The sequence below is a fragment of the Pristis pectinata genome, chromosome 30 (genome assembly GCF_009764475.1).
Source record: "Pristis pectinata isolate sPriPec2 chromosome 30, sPriPec2.1.pri, whole genome shotgun sequence".
NCBI lineage: Eukaryota > Metazoa > Chordata > Chondrichthyes > Rhinopristiformes > Pristidae > Pristis > Pristis pectinata.
In genome coordinates, this window is record NC_067434.1 from 7,432,492 (window position 1) to 7,446,682 (window position 14,191).

Here is a 14,191-nt window from a genome sequence, read left to right on the forward strand (position 1 = left end):
GGCCCACACAGCCTTTTCCAATCATCAATCACCCATTTATTCCAATCCCATTTTATTCTCTCTCCATTCCCATCAACCTCCTCTAGATTCTACAGTTCACCTACACACTAGTCAATTAACCTACCAACCAGCATGTCTTTGGGATGTGGGAAGAAACCAGAACACATGGAGAAAACCCACATGTTCTCAAGGACAATGTGCAAACTTCACACAGACAGCACCAAAGGTCAGGGCTGAATCCTTGCTGCTGGAGCTCAGAGGCAGCAGCTCTCACTAGCTGTGGCACTGTGCCATCTTAACAGCTCTACTTTTTCGAAGAGACATGTACTCCAATATATCCAGTTCCTTACATTGCTGTACACCCTTTAGGACTGTACTATTTAGTCTCTCCATTCAGTCAAAATACATCGCTTCACACTTGGTGTTAAGTTTAGCTGTCAGCTGTATGCCCTGTCAATGAATATCCTTATGGACTATTACTATCCTCATTCCTGCATACCACATCCTCAAATTTAGTATCATCTGCAGATTTTGCCCCTATTTTATCTTATTTCCAAGTCAATAAAAAGCCCAGTGGTCCTCACCTATACCTCAGTGAACATCACCATCTTTCATAATTATGAAAGTCAACTAATTCTCACTTTCTAGCTCCTCCATATCCTTCTTTCTCCGCCACTGTGGTCACACAAAACAGGAAAAAGCCCCAAGATGCAAGAGATTTTCTGGAGGTACTCTAGTTGTAATAGTTGAGTACTTAAGGTATTGCAGCTAACGCACAAAACAAAAATCAACAAACCTACTGCATATATCGAGATAAACAAGTTTGACCAATGAGCTATTACAGAGTTGTGGTTGCATGGAGACCCAAGTTGGGAATGAAATATTGCAGGCTACTCGATTTTCTGGAAGAACAGCCAAAATGGGGGGAGAAGAGTGAGTATGGGTGGGGAAGCCCTGAAAAAAGAATGACCCAAGAGAAAGTCATTTTGGTCCAATGGAACAGGAAGTAGAAGCAGAATGGGTGGAGATTAGAGATAACAAGAAACTCAAATCACTGGCTGAAAAGCTTTGCAGGCCTCCTAATAGTAACAGAATTGTTGGAGAAAGCTAGTCAAGATAATTATTAGGTGATTTTGATCTTCATAGGCAAATCAACTCGTATACAGAATGAGTGCATAGACTGCATTTGAAGCTGTTTTTTTGAAACAGAATGCCATGGAACCAATTGGATTGGACTGAATGGTTTATAACATTTGTTAACAGAGGATTAGGTATTACAGGAAGTTGGAATGATTAACCCAAAAATGATAACAAAGGAATAAGATAATGGGAGTAAATGAGCAAATGGGAAGAGATCATGTTTTTCTACACTGTACAAATGAACTGCAGCACAAACAACTACAGCCCATAAAAATAATGCAAATTATAATGGGGAAGAAAGAAGTGGCAGGAGTTATCAAACAATTTGTACTGGTTTTCAGTGCAATAGTCACAATAAATATAACAGAAATGGAGGGGAACTAAGGATCTAATGTCAGTAGCCATCTAAAAGTCACTAAGTACTGGGGAATAAAAAAAAGTAAACTTTCAAAATTCCTTTTATCTACAGTCTCTCCCACATTAAGAGAATAAACCAATGTACAAATTAGGAGAGGAACAGGCTACTAGGCCCTTGAGGCCTGTTTTGCCATTCAATAAGAACATGGCTGATCCGACTGTAACTTCAACTATTGCTCACATCTATCCCTGGTAACCTTTCACCCCTCTGTTTAACAAGAATCCATCCAACCCTGTCTTAAAAATATTTAAAGGCACTTCCTTAAAGCGTGTGGAAATAAAGTATCAAAATCATGGCCCTCAAAAGATTTTGCCTCATTCCTGTCATAAATGAACATAGAACAGTACAGGCCCTTCAGCCTACGATGTTGTGCCGAACTAATCAAACGTCTAAACTAGTTCCTCTGTCTGCGCAAGATCCATATCCCTCCATTCTCTGCAATATTTATGTGCCTAAGAGCCTCTTAAACATCTCTATCATATTTGCCTCCACTACCACCTCTGGCAGCGCATTCCAGGCATCCACCAATCTGTGTAAAAAAAAACTTGCCCCACACATCTCCTTTGAACTTACTCCCTTCTCACCTTAAATACATGCCCTCTGGTATTAGACATTTCGACCATGGGAAATGGATACCAGCTGTCTATTGAGCCTCTCAGTCTACACTCTACACAAAAGATACATTTCACTGTTTCGATGTACATGTGACTAATAAAGATATCTTATAAACTTCTCAGGTCTCCCCTTGGCCCCTGCTGCTCCAGAGAAAACAATCCAAGTTTGTTCAACATAGCACATGCCCTCTAATCCAGGCAACATCATGGTAAACCTCTTCTGCACCCTCTCCAAAGCTTTCACATCCTACCTATAATGAGGCAACCAGAATTGAATGCAATACTCCAGATGTGGCCTAACCAGAGTTTTAAAGCTGCAACACAACTGACTTTTGAACTTGATGCCTCAGCTAATGAAGGCATGCATACCACACGCCTTCTTTACTACTCTATCAACTTGTGCAGCCACTTTCAGGGAGCTATGGACTTGGATCCCAAGATCCTTCTGTACATCAACACTGTTAAGGTCCTGTCATTAACTGTGTATCATCCCTTTACATTTGACCTCCCAAAGTGCAACACCTCACAAGGCTGGATTAAGCTCCATCTGCCATTTCAACACACATATCTCCTACTGATCAATATCCCACTGTATCCTTTGGCAATCTTCCACATATCCACAATGGCACCAATCTTGGTATTGTCTGCAGACTTATTAACCCACCCATCCACATTTTCATCCGAGTCATTTACATACCACAAACAGCAGACATTCCAGTATGGATCCCTGCAGAACACCACTAGTCACAGACCTCCAGCCAGAACAAGTCCCAATGACTACTACACTCTGTCTTCTATGGGCAAGCCAATTCAGAATGCAAACATCCAAGTCATTGTGGATCCCATGCATCTCTATCTTCTGGATGAGCCTACCATGAGGGGCCTTGTCAAATACCTTACTAAAATTCATGTAAACAAGATCCACAGCTCTACCCCCAATCACCTTCATCATCTCCTCGAAAAACTCAATCAAGTTAGTAAGGCATGACTTGCCCTGCACAAAGCCATGCTGACTGTCCCTAATTAAGCCATGGTTCTCCGAATACTCAAATCCTATCCCTAATCTTCTCTAATAGCTTCCATACCACTGACGTGAGACTCACAGGTCTATAGTTACCAGAATTATCCCCATTTCCTTTCCTGAACATTAGCTATTCTCTGGGACCTCCTGTGGCTAGAGAGGACAAAGATCTTGGTCAACACCCCATTAATCTCATCTCTTGCCTCTCTCAATAAGATGGGATATATCCCATCAGGCCCTGGGGACATATCCACCTTCATGTTCTTCAAGAGACCCAACACTATCTCAAAATGCCCTAGCACATTAGCACGCTCCACACTGATCTCACTATCTTCTGTCCTTCTTCTTAGTAAATATTGATGCAAAATACTCATTTATGACCTCGCCCATGTCCTCCACCTCTAAGCACATGTTCAATCCTTTATCCTTGAATGGTCTGACCCTATCCTTAGTTATCCTCTTGCTCTTCATGTACATATAGAATGCCTTGGGACCCTCTCTAATCCTACTTGCCAAGGACTTTTCATGGCCCTACCTGGCTATCTTAATTCCCTTCCTGAATGACCATAATGGGTGACCATTTTTAAACAGTGACCCCTAGTTATAGATTTTCCCATAAGAAACATCTTCTCCACATCCAGCTTGTCAAGACCCCTCGGGATATTACGCTTCCATCAAATCACTTCTCACTCCAATTTCCAGCAGATATGAGCTTAGCCTATCCAATCTTATCTTTCTCAAGAAAATATGCCAGTAATCATTCTCTAAACTGCTTCCAATACATTTGCTTCCTGCAGAATTAGCTAATGTACTAGCGACCACCTTCAAATTCACTAGATTCTGAAGATGCAACAAAACGCAAGACATCAAATGTAGCACTCATTTATGGTGGGAGAGAAAAAGGAGAAAATGACATTCCAATTTGCCTGACATTTTGGTCAACCAAATGCTAGAACCACCTGAATACAGCAAGGGTACATATAGAAATTCATAAGACAGAAAATGCTGTAAACAGACTCTCATGATCTTCATTATAACCTAATACCTTATTGTCTATCAGCACTGCACTTTCTCTGTAGCTGTGACACTTTATTCTGCATTCTGTATTGTTTTACCTTGCACTACCTCAATGCACTGGGTAATGAATTGATCTGTATGAACGGTATGCAAGACAAGTTTTTCCACTGTACCTTGGTACAAGTGACAATAATAAACCATTTCCGATTAGGCAGCACTTGCAGAGGAAAAAAAAAGTAGTTAATGTTTCAGGTCTGGCACTCTTCATCAGAAAGAGAGTGGGAATGGGTTGGTGAATTAAAGTGCCAGGCAACCAGAAATTCCAGAGAACAGTACAAAGGGTCCTGGACTTGAAATGTTAACCAATTCTCTTTTCACACATACTGACTGACTTGCTGAGTTTTTCCAGCACTTTGTTTTTATTTCAGATTTCCAGGTTCTGCAGGTTTTCTTTGATTTTCATAGGCAAGGTGAACATGGTTTTATGAAAGGAAAAGTGTTTTAACAAACTTGAGATTACTCAGGATGTAGCTTGCAGGGTGGATAAAGCAGGGTGAGTGGATGTAGTATGTCTGGATTTTAAGACCTCTGATAATGTATTCCATGATAGATTGTTGGCATACAGAGAAGTTTGGCTGAAAGAGCAGAAAGCAGAGAAGATGACTAAATAGGTCATTTCTTGGTTGGCAGATTACAACTAGCAGGGATCACAGGGAATAGACCTTGAGAATTTACAATATATATTAATGCCTTAGATAAAAGGAGTGCGACGTATCCAAATTTACTGATGCAAAATTAGAGAGTAATAAGAGTATAGACATGTTCAACAGTGGCAAGGTGGTAGGAGGAGTATAAATTGGGAATAAGAGGTTGTGCACTTTCCTGAGATCAGGATGGATTGACTAAGGTTGCACTGAAATTTCAGAATGAGAGGTAGCAACAATTCTTTTAAGGATCGATGGGGTAGACAAAAAAAAAGCAAAACTGGAGATCTAACAAATCTTTGGGGGGGGGGGAGAAAGAAAAGGGGAACATAGAGCAGTACAGCACAGAACAGGCCCTTCAGCCCACAATGTTGTGCTGACATAGCTAATACCTCCTACCCACAGAATGCCCATATCCCTCTATTTTCTCAAACTAACATCAGATAACAACTGTGGAGAGAGAACAACAGTTAATCTTACAGGTTGATAATCCTTCATGATCTACCTTGTTGTGACCTTGCACCTTATTGCCTTATTGCACTGCACTCTCTCTGTAGCTGTGACACTTTACTCTGTACTGTTATTGTTTTTACCTGTACTACATCAACGCACTCTGTACTGACTCAATGTAACTGCACTGTGTAATGAATTGACCTGTATGATCGGTTTGTAAGACAAGCTTTTCACTGTACCTCAGTACAAGTGACAATAATAAACCAATACCTTCAGAACAGGCCAGCTTTGATACAAGATGAAAAGACTGGTTATGTGAAATTGTTGAATTTAATGTTGAGTCCGAAGGCTGCAGCCTCTAACCTGCTCTTGTAGCCACAATATTTATGTGACTGGTCCAGTGGAGCTTCTTGCTGATAGTGACCCCAAACCCCCAGAATGTTGATGGCGTGGGAACAAAGTGATGAAAGCCCCACTGAATGTCAATATTAGTTGATTACAGTCTCTTGTTGGAACTAATTTCTGTGATTTCCATGTAGCTGCTCATGATTGAATGCAGGCTAGGACTTGCCAAGTGCAAGCATAGGCTGCTTCATTTTCTGATAAGGTGCAAATGGAATTGAACACTGCAATCACAGAACATTCCCACACTGACCTTATGATGCAAGAAAGATTACTGAAGCAGCTAAAAGGCATTTCAGAAATAAAAGCAGAAAATGCTGAAAACACTGCAGTTTAGGCAGCCACCAGTACAAAGATAAAGAAACCTCAATAGAACTGAGAAAGAAAGTTAGTGTAAATAGCAGATAAGGTGGGGGGCAGCAGTGAGTGAAACAAAGGGAATGTCTGTAGTTGGGTGGAGTGATGTAGCTACTGAATAAACAGTCAAGCTCCTTTGTCAGTGTACAGTCATCCTACTGGGACGTAACCAGCAGACCAGAAAATACAAATGAAAGAAAAGGGAAAGGAATGCTGAGCACAAACAGCCAGCTCTGAAGAAGTAATTATCTGAAGTTGGAGAACTCTATATCAAGTCCCGCAGACTGCAACATGCACAGAGATACAAGGTGTTGAAGCTGACATTGGTCCTTGTAATAGTGCAGGAATCCAGAGGTCAGAGTGGGAGTGGGACAGCAAATTAAAATGGTAGGCAACCAGAAGCTCAGGGTCACTCTGCAAGTGCTCTGCAAACCGATCATCTGATCTGTGTTTGGTTTCCCCAGTATAGAGGAGACCACATTGGGAATACAGAATGCAGTACACTAGATTAGAAGTGCAAGTGTTTCTCTGCTGTACCTGGAAAGGCCACTTAGGTTCCTGGATGGTGAGAAGGGAAGACCTGAAAGGACAGGCAATGCATTTCCTGCAGGTGCATGGGAAAGTACTATATGACAGTGGGGGCAAAAGAGTGAACCAGAGAACCACAGAAGGGGCAATCCCTTTGAAATGTTGAAAGAAGGGAGAGGGATACATGCTTGTTGGTGGGATTTTGTTAGAGTTGGCAGAAACTGTGAAAAATGAACTGTTAAATATGAAGGCTGGTGGGTGAAAGACGACGACGACCAGGGAACCCTGTTCTTGCTCCATCCAGGAAGTGAAAGGGTGAGAGCAGAGGTGCAGGTAGTAGATGAGATGCGGTCAAGTACTCAGTTCACTATGGTAGAGGGAAAGCACTATTACAGATATTCCTTGTGTTTCGCCCATTGCCCTCCCCAACCTTCTCTACCACTCATATTCTCTTTTTCAGTTCCGATCTGAAACATTTATAGTTTCTCTTTCCATAAATGTTGCCTGACCTTCAGAGTTTTTACTTCAGACTTCCAGCTCTGCAGTTTTGTTTTGATTTTCATTTACCAAAAGATGTTTTAGCCTAGGACACTGCCCTGATGAACTCCTGTCATTATCTTGGGACCAAGTCTGACCTCCAATGACCACAACCATCTTTACACAAGATATGACTTCGACTAGAGAGCAATTTCAACATCCATTGACTTCAGTATTACCAGGACTTATTGACGCTGCACTCTGTCAAATGCTACTTTGATGTTAAGAAGTTATCTTATCACACTTTGAAATTCATCTCTTTGGTCCACATTTGGACCAAGGCGAAAATGAAATCAGGAGCCTAGTCATTGGGGAAAAAAGCAAAACAAGCATCAGTAAGCAGGTACATAGTACAATCGAATTTCCTCAGTCTGTTAATTATTACAAATAGATTGATTAGACAATTAGCCAGACTGGATTTGTCCTGCTTTCTGTGGATAGGTTACAGCCAAGCATTTTTCTCACATTATCAAGTAGATAGCAGTGCTGCAACTTTAGAGGAACAGCTAGGTTAGTTTTGGAGCAAGTTTTCAGCATTTCAGGTGGGATGTCATGCAATCCCATAGATATTGCTGCATCCTCAGACATTTCTGGATATCATGTGGAGTGCACTGAGTTGGCAAAAGACCCATTTCTGCAATGGTGGGGGCCTCAGAAGGAAACTGATAGGTCATCCATTTGGCACTTCTGAAGATGGCTACACATGCAGCCATTCACATGCTGGAGCCTGTCACTGCTGAAGATGGCAAATACTCAACCACCTCCACAATTGCCAAGTAACATGCATAATTATATGCAGGAATGCAGAGATGTGAACTGATCCGTTAGCCCTGCAACTCCTATGCTATTTCTTATAGCTATTCCACCACCACCTTTGAAGTCTGAATGTTACTATTTGTATATTGATTTGCACTTGCCTGCAGTCAAGATAACTTGTTACTGTTTATCCAATAGAGACAAGAGACTGAAGATACTGTAATCTGGAGCAACACAGAATCTGCTGAAGGAACTCAGAGGGTTGAGCAGCATCTGTGGGAGGAAAGGAATTAACAACGTTTCGGGTCAAAACCCTGCTTTAAGATAGGACTGCAGGACAGGATAAGATCCTGCTGCAGCGTTTCGACATTCCCTTTCCTCCCACAGATGCTGCTCGACCCGCTGAGTTCCTCCAGCAGATTCTGTGTTGCTCACCGTTTATCCAAGTTGTTTTAGTTAGTCGTTCAGCATTTTCTGGGCTGCTTCAATTCTACTACCATTGCTTCACCTCCCTTCACCCCTACTCCTCATCTGTATTCAATTTCAGAATCCAAATCACTGATGTACAGTGAACAATGGCAAACCCAACACACATCTTTTACTCAGATGGCCAGAGATTAATAAATAATCTTCCCCTGTGGAAGTTAATGCCTTTGTAATCAAGACCCAAAGTCAATTTGGACTGTCACTACCACAGAACGATCATATTGACCCTTCACTAATGCCCTTTTGACTACTGTTTAAACAAAAGATAATCCTCATGCTTATTTCTCAGTTCTATCTATGCACAAACAAATGTTTGTATAACTGCAAGAGCAGTTTGCAGTGTATACAATGAGGCTTAAGCTTCAAAAATCAATGGAGCTTATTTTGAAAAGTAGCCTTTGACTTGGTAACTATAACCACCCCTGCCCTCTTGCAACTATTTATAGAACAATTAGCACATCTTAAAGTATTTGAGTTTCAAAGGAACACGCCCCTGCTTTCCATAGGCTGTTCATGACAAACAGAATGGCAGCACAGCAATAGGATTGAGTAACAACACCCCCAGTGCAGTCAAAGTAGCAAACATTGACCGAGACTGCTTCATAGTGCTGCAAATTAGGTTGTAAAACTTGCCTTGAAATGGGACGGGCCATTTCCAATGAGCTGGGAAATGTTAGAGAATTAAACTAGAAATTTTTTTGCTTTCATGACGGGAAACACAATAAATAAGAATCAAGTCTCTTCTGATAACAAGGAACATAAATTGATACTACAAAAAAGTGAACCGGGAGGGGAAATGGCAACCCTACATGCCAACTCTGCTGGGTCAAATGGCCAATTTCCAAGGGTTTGGAGATGGACAAATTTTTGGTCGAGCAAATGCAACCTTGATATTCAGAAAGAGTAAAAACAAGCCAGTAAGCTCGAATTCAGCAACAGCATTCAGGAATGGGCAATAAATGTCGTTCTTATCAGTGACAGAGATCCTGAGGAGTGAATTTAAAGAACCCTACATTAGAAAACTCTAAAATGCACTCTAATGCTAGCAAGACCTCTTACTATTATACTTCAACTTCTTTGCAATAAAAGCAACATTCCATTTGTCTTTCTAATTACTTGCCCTACCTGTATGGTAACTACATGCTTCACATACAAGATCACCCAAATTCCTCTGTACTGCAACATTCTGTAGTCTCTCCCTTAACAATTGGTCCTTCTCCTGTTTTTCCAAGAGGAGTATACAACTCACATTTCCCAACATTATATTCCATCAAACAATTGAGTAAAAATTTGGTAAACTTACTCTGTGAATGAATGCATGGATGAGTGTGTACTACTCAACTTATTTTAATCATCTTTATGTTGTCAACAAATCTGGCTACAATGCACTTGACCTCTTCATTTATGAACACAGGTTGTAAATAGTTGAGGGATCAGCAGCAACCCCTTTGGCAACCCAATAGTTACAGCTTGCCAAGCTGAAAATAACTTATTCATCCGAACTCTATTAATTCACTGATCCTCTGTCCGTGCTAATTCCATTACCTCCAAATGCCATGAGCTCTTAACTAGCGCAACTTGCAGTACCTCAAAATGCCAGAAATTCCAGATGTGCTGAATCTACAGGTCATTTGCAGATTGGTTAACTGCATACAAGGCACTGTACACATTAGCACTTGGGCTTTAATAATTTACAATCTATACTAATGACTGCGTGTCATGTTTTCAAGTTTATTGATTATACAAAGCTAGGTGGGAAAGCAAGCTGTGAGGATGTAAAATAAATCAAAATTTTGCTAAACATGTTAAAATGACAGTACTTTGTAAACACCAAGACTGGAATAAAGTGATATCTTCCTCACAACGACACTGGCAAACAGTGCATATTTAAATACTATGCCAGAGAAGTGTAGATTTTTTTTTGTAGTTTGCACTATTTAACTTGAGTAATACTGCAGCAAATATAGACCGACACTTAGTTACCTGCTTGCTTAGAATGTGAGATCTTCACATTGAGACATCACTTTATGAAAATGCAATTAAATGCCTGACCAGAATTTTTGAAAAATAGCATTTACCTTCTGCCAAACTGCTAGCTAATTCATCTGCCACTCCTTTTTTGCCTTATACTGTACTATATTGTCCTATATTGAATAGGAAAACCAGCAATGTTACCCATCATGCTGGATTAAAGAGTTGTATTTATAGTATTTTCCAACACTGTTTAGAGCCAATTTGCATACAGCAAGCTACCACAAACGAATTAATCTATTTTGATAACATTAAGTGATAAACAGAAGCCAAGGTAACTGGAATAATGAATGCTTTAAATGAATGTTAATGCATCTTCAAAGTACAGCTGTGGGAACTTTGAACGTGCGACAGCAAGAGCCTATAGAGAAAAGAATGGCAGAATTTAACAAAAAAAAAATCAGTGAATGGGATACATTTTTCATTTAGACTTGGGCCAAGTGTCAGTCCCCTATATTACAAGTACATCATAACCTGGTTTGGCAATTCTAACACAGGAATGCAAGAGGCTGCAGAGTTGTGGATAGCCCGGTCCATCATGGGCACAGCCCTCCCCACCACTGACAACGTCTAAAGATGCTGCCTTTAAGGAGGGAGCATCTATCATCAAGGATCCCCACCATCTGTCATGCTTTCTTCTCACTACTGTCAGGCAGGAAGTACAGATGCCTGAAGTCCCACACCACCAGGTTCAGGAACAGCTACTTTCCTGCAACCATTGAATCTACCTACACAACCCTAACACTACCTCAGCAATGGAACTATGTACCACCTCTTGCACTATCATGGACATGTTGTCTTTGTTTCTCGCCGCTCCTCCCCCCCACCGCCAAGGTCCTATTTTCGCAGAGTCTTCCCCCCCCCCCCATTGTATGGTACAACTTTATTCTTCAATTTATATTCTGTGTGTTGTCTGTACTTATATGCCTGTGATGTTGCTACAAGCAAGCTTTTCATTGTAACTGTACCTCACTGTACTTGAGGTACAATAAACTCTATGACTTGATCAGAGGCTGCAAAAGGATATACTTTTGCACGTTTGGGCAGTTGGGTAAGGTGATTGATGAATTAGGAATAATCCAATCAACCACTTCAGATAGGAGGAATGGAAAAGTAGATTTGAATAAAAATGTCAAGACACTAATATGTGCTGGTATCAAGGTAGTCTTATATAGTAATTCAATTTAGGAAAGCAACCAACATGCAATTTGTAATTAAACCTTATTTTAAAAAAGCTTTTAAAAAATGTCTTGTACAATTATTCAAGTTTGGGATTTAAGCACACGTAACAGTGTTCAGTTTAAGGAGGGTAAGCTTGCCTAGGGAGTACACCCAAGGTTCACTAAACTGATTCCTAGAATTAGAGGGGTGCCTAAATACAGCGAGAGAAATGTACCATTATTGTTTTATACAAAAATGAAGTGATCTTATTGAAATGTATTATCTTAAGAGACTAGAAGGAAAAGTGCATACTCTGGCCACAAGATCTAGAAGTAGGAGCCACCACAGAAGAGGTCGGACATTTAGGTCAGAGCTGAACAAATATGTCTTCATGCAGACAGTTAGAACCTTTAGAATTCGCTACCACAAGATACTCAGTCATCAAATATATTCAAGACATGGATGGGTTGATCTTCAGCCACAATAGAAAGTGAAAGAAAATGCAGCAAAGGTACAAGAATTACTATTATATGGTGCAGTAACCAACAAATAATTCTCACCGACAGCAAACAGGAAAATTAATTTTGGGTTAACATTTTAAATATTAAGAAAGATCACAATATACCTACATGACGGCAGGTCTCTCTCAAATATTTCACCATGCAGTAATCATGGCAACACACTAACTCACTTTGATCTTGCAAAAAAAATGCAACACACCCAGAAAATGTTGCAAAACTAGTTCATAAATACTGCAGCGTTCAATGAATTATAGTGGAAAAGACCAAAGAGTGTTTTCCATCTCCTCGTCTTGCAAGAAAAGTTTACCAGACTTCACAGCAAGAGTTGTACAAGTCACTTGTGGAGTTGGATCCCCTTGGTATCTGATTACATTCGGGAGAGCCAAATCATTGACTTCAGCATTGGGTTTTCACAGGTTTGGAGTCCTAAAACACCAATAGTTTTTCCATCATTCCAAGTGCAAAATCTAGATCCTCATTTTGAAAAGATGGCCTGTGTAATCAATTCTTTGAAAAAATACAGCACGGAAACAGGCCCTCTGGCCCAACTTGTACGTGCCGACCAATGTGCCTGAGCTATTGTCTGCATTGGACCCATATCCCTCTAAACCTTTCCTATTCACAAATCTGTCCACATCTTTTAAAATGTTGCAATTGTACCCACCTCTACCACTTCCTCTGGCAGCTCATTCCATATCCCCATCACCCTCTATGTGGAAAAAGATGCCCCTTATCTCCCCTTTAAATCTTTACCCTCTCACCTAAAACCTATACCTTCTAATATTAGACTCCCCTAACCTGGGGGAAAGGCAGTGGCCATGCACCTTATCCATTCCTCTTGATTTTATAAACCTCTATGGCCACCCCTCAGCCTCTTATGCTCCAGAGAAAAGAATCCCAGCCTATCCAGTCTCTCCTCATAACTCAAGCCTTCCAGGCCTAGCAATATCCTTTTGAATCTTTTCTGCACCCTCTCTAGCTTAAATCACACCTTTGTTGTAGTATGGGCAATCAGAAATGCACACAATATTCCAGGTGTGATCTCAATGTCTTGTACAGCTGCAACATGATGCCCCACCTCTTGTACTCAATGCCGCATCCAATGAAGGCAAGCATTCCATACTCCTCCTCCACCACCCTATCTACCCATCACCAGATATGACAAGTAACAGGGGACCCAGCACCAACCTCTTTGGCACAGCACTGGTTATAGCCTCCAATCTGAAAAACAACCCTCCACTGCCACCCTCCAACTCCTTCCATCAAGCCAATTTTGTATTCAATTGACCAGCTCACCAAATACCCCATGTAACCTGAACTTCGTAACCAGCCTATCATGCAGGACCTTGTCAAAGGCCTTGCTAAAATCCAAGTAGACGACAACTACTGTCCTGCCCTCAATTCTCTTGGTCACCTCTTCAAAAACTCAAATTTGTAAAATATAATTTCCCATGCACAAAGCCATGCTGAGTATCCCTAATCAGGCCTTTCCTTTCCAAATGCAGATAGACCCCATCTCTCAGAATCCTCTCCAGTAACTTTCTCACCACTGACATTAAGCTCAGTGGCCTGCAGTTCCCTGGTTTGTCCTTGCAGCCCTTCTTAAATAAAGGCACATTAGCCACCCTCCAGTGTTCTGGTACCTCACTCATGGCTATGGAAGATACAAGAATCTCTGCCAAGGCCCCAGCAGTTTCTTCCCTTGCTTTCCACGATGTCTTAGTATACACTATCAGGAGTCAGGGATTTATCCTCCTTGCATACCTCAAGCCCACCAACATCTTTCATAATAAAAAGTCATCTCCTTGGGATCTTTCCCCCTCCTGTATTCCAACTCTGCCTTTTATTAAAGGGTTACGCAAAGACATTGGGTGAGAGCTGCACAAGTTGTTCAGAGTTGAGTCACGTGACATCTGGATCGCACCTATGTTTAGCACATATGTTTAGCAGGGCTGATATCTGCTGCAGGCCCAGCTGGAAGCAGTAGTCAGCAACCAGTCTTATCCACTGGATTCCAGTTTATTAAACTGGTGCCCCAACTGTAA

At 41.1% G+C, this 14,191-nt stretch overlaps 1 protein-coding gene across 1 annotated transcript in view; it reads right to left on the minus strand.

Moving 5' to 3' along the window:
* The window catches only part of LOC127584606 (glutamate dehydrogenase, mitochondrial), a 76,709-nt gene that overhangs the window by 34,038 nt on the left and 28,480 nt on the right, over positions 1-14,191 (minus strand). The window lies entirely within an intron of this gene.